The following is a 3,687-nucleotide window of genomic DNA, read 5'->3' on the forward strand; positions in this document are numbered from 1 at the left end:
GAAAAGACAACACACTGTGCAATGGAAAATCTTCTTTGATTTTATCATTCATCAAGGTCACAAGGCCACAGTGTTTACCTATGAGTGAAGGAGCACCATCAGTTGTAATACTTGCCAATTTATCCAGGCTTAATCTAGACCTGATTAGACTGTTAATGACACTATTGTATAAATCTTTTCCAGTAACAGTGTCTTTGAGAGACTCCATAGATAACAATTCCTCTGTAATTTCGAAGTTTTCGTCAATTCCTCTGATATAAATGAGTACCTGGGCAGTATCCTGAATGTCATTACTCTCATCTAAAGCAATAGAAAACCACTGAAAACTAACACTGGCTGTTAACACCTGATCTTGAATATTCATTGCAATTGCATCTATGCGACGAACAATAGTTCTTCGTGACAGAGATATGGCTTCCACTTTAGATATGACTTCAGGACACACAACACTGACAGCATCAACCATGCAATCTTTAATAAATTCTGCTTCTGCAAACGACTTATTTTGTTTTGCAATTTGATTTGCCAATACAAAACTTGCCTTTGTTGCATTCCTTTGTAAAGATGAAGTTTTTTCAAACACATTTTGTTGTTTCTTCAAACTTTTCATCAGATCAGTTGCCTTCTTTTGCAGTTCTTGCTTTGATAAATTGCTTCCAAAGTTGGTGTGCTTGGTTTGAAAGTGCCGTTTCAAATTGTATTCCTTGAAAACAGCAACTGTATCATGACAAATCAAACATACAGCTTTAACTCCGACGTCAGTAAAGAAATACCTTTCAGGCCACTCTTTGTTAAATACTCTGCATTCGTCTTCAATTTTTCGTTTTTTAGAAGGCTTCGAATCACTCATTTTGGGTAAAGTTTGAAAGATAGTAAAAGCTGTGCTGAAATAAAATATCCAACGTCTTCTTTCTCTGGAATCTGCCAGGACACTGAAATGATTGAATATAAGGCAATCTAACAAAGTTACAACGTGACCAAAACGTTTTGTACACTATCGAGATTTAATCCCACTGGCCACTGGTAGCAAACGTGTCCGATACACGCTTCATTCACGCATACGCCCATCCCAGATGCCGAACTGCATCTTTATTCAACGATGGCCAATTATAGATTAAAAAATGAATAAATAAAATAGAATAAGAAAATTAAAATCATGAAAAAATCTATTTCCGTCTGGTTGAAAAAAAATAATGAGTGAGAAAGGATGCAAATAAAATAGAGAAAAAATGCAAGATAGAGAGACAGAGATAAGAAAGCAGAGAGAAAGAGATAAAGAAGAGGTCAGGCAAGAGAATAGCCCTTTTGTCCGTAACAAAAGTGCAGGGAAAGAAATAGAGTGAGCGAGAACAAATTTCCGATTACCTACATTCCAATTTTAAAATACTGGTTATAAAATCCTTTTGGACATTTAATATCCAATATTTGGAGGGCCGCATGCGGCCCTTGGGCCGTAGTTTGCCCACCTCTGCACTAGAGTATCAGTGAGTGTTGTTAGTGTACTGTGCGGGAAGGCTGTTAAGCAATAACTCAGAGGCAAGATGAATGCAACTTGGTTTATTAAATAAGAAAACGAGCTTATATACAGAAAGTTGAGAACAAGAGTGACATAAAATTCAAACAGTACAAAACATGCAATATCAAGCTTAAACAAGTTTATATTATTAATGCATGGGAGAGCAAGAGATAAAAAAAACCAGTATCATTATCGTGTACGAGCGTGTATGAAACGCTTATTGTACATGGCTGCTTCCCCTTAAAAAAGACATACAGTTGAAATTATAGACGAGATATGTTGCAGGAGATGCACAGATTTTAGGTGATCAATGGAGACCCAGTCTTCTTTGCTACAAACGTTAATTAAAAAAGCCTTCGGTGTGCGACGCATCATTCGGAAAGGGCCCGCGTAATGGGGCCTTTGTGGTGCTTGATAGTTTTGTTCTGCAGAAAAACGTATGTGGCCGTGTGGAAATCAGTTGTTATGTGGATATGGATGGCTTCAGGCCAGCAAGTGGATTTGATGAAGACGGCAAACAAGTAACGGTCTCCTTGTGGTGTGGGTAGTGGACCTATTATGTCAACATGAAGGTGGGCAAAACCCGCTGAGGTTGAGGAAAGTTGTGCACTCCAGAATCCGTGTCTACCTAATCCTTAGCATCCTTAGTAATGCCAGGACAAATAAGCTTCATCTTCTTCATCTTTAAGAATTGGTGAAAGTGACAGACAGCCAAATGTGAAGCACGTAATTAGCAGTCAAAGATAAAGTAGCCAAATTCAACCTTGGGACAGTTTTCTGCTGAAGAGGGTCAATGGGTTGGGCCAGCTGCGGACCACCTGCTTGAGTACTGCACCAATAGCAACATCACTGGCCTTGTTGTTGTTGTTGTTGAAGATTGCCTGGCCCTTTTGGCCAGACACGGGCTCTTGCAATCTTGCAGCCCGTAGGTGTTTTGGTAGGATTTATTGGGATAGGTAGTTGGGATGAAGGATATTTTGCAACATTTATTTTAGGATATTGGGATAGGTTTTGGGTTGTGATGGGTTGTTTTTAAGAAAGAAGTAGGTGACTGTGGCAAGGGGATACCTTCCCAGGAGCCCACTGGCTCCAATCTTAGTTAGAGAAAAATAATTATAGTACTAAGTCCCGATAAGTAGGAGACCTGGGGAAGGAGTTGAAAAGTTTTAGTTGGAGATATCAATATAAGTGAAGTAAAAAAGTACTTCATAGTGGTTTAAGCTTAAGTTATGAGGTGGAGGGATAGTGTGATTTCAGCCGAGTGAGAGAGAGCTGAAAGGAGGGAATTGTAGCAGCTTGAGTAGTAGAGATAGGATGGAATAAAAAATTCCTGTACCTGTAAATCTAGAAAAAAAAGTAAAAAAAAAAGTTACTTATGATTTGATTTATTGAGACTTCTTTCAAAGATGGTTGGGAGGGATGCCTGACCTGGGAAGAGAGAGATTGAAGGTGAAAAAGATGCTGGATACCAAAAGACCGCCGACGGCTCCGTTCCCATCTTCAACGTTGAAGAAAGGACGGGAAGGCAAAACTGTCTCCTTATAAGGAGTAGGAGTTGTTGCCCTCAGCCGCCAGCACCAGTTCGGATTCCAGCAAGGGAGATTAGCTGAAGTCAAAAAGATCGCCGACGACTCCAACCCCATTCTCAAGCTGAAAACAGGACGGGAAGACAAAACTGTCTCCTTATAAGGAGTACAAGTTGTTGCCCTCAGCCGCCAACAATCGTTCTGCTCCCAACATAGAAGTTGAAGGGGGGATAAGAAGCTTTCTCTTTAATTGCCGCCTAGATTACTGATTGGTGTTGTTGCAACGTTATCTCGGTGGAGGGTAGCTGCGGAGAAAGGCTGAGAGGGTATTATGATTGTCGATTATGTGTTTGACAATTGTTGTTGCAGTTGCAGGATTGTTGGGCTTAAGATCCTGCCGAAGTAGGCTTGTTCATGACATTGCTGTAGATAGTGCTGTAGAGGTTCTTCTGTGTCTTGATTACAGTACTTGCACGGTCTTATTGGTCTATGCTGTGCTGCTGGGTCTTCGCCATTAATTTGCCAACTGCATAGAAATCCCTGTCGCACTCTGCAGATGATAACTGCATCCTGGAGGGTTGTTTGTCTTGCAATTGGGTGTGGTAGTATGTTTGTCGCTTCAATATACCACTTTGCAGATCTTGA

This window comes from Palaemon carinicauda, chromosome 9, assembly GCF_036898095.1.
Source record: "Palaemon carinicauda isolate YSFRI2023 chromosome 9, ASM3689809v2, whole genome shotgun sequence".
NCBI classification, from domain to species: domain Eukaryota; kingdom Metazoa; phylum Arthropoda; class Malacostraca; order Decapoda; family Palaemonidae; genus Palaemon; species Palaemon carinicauda.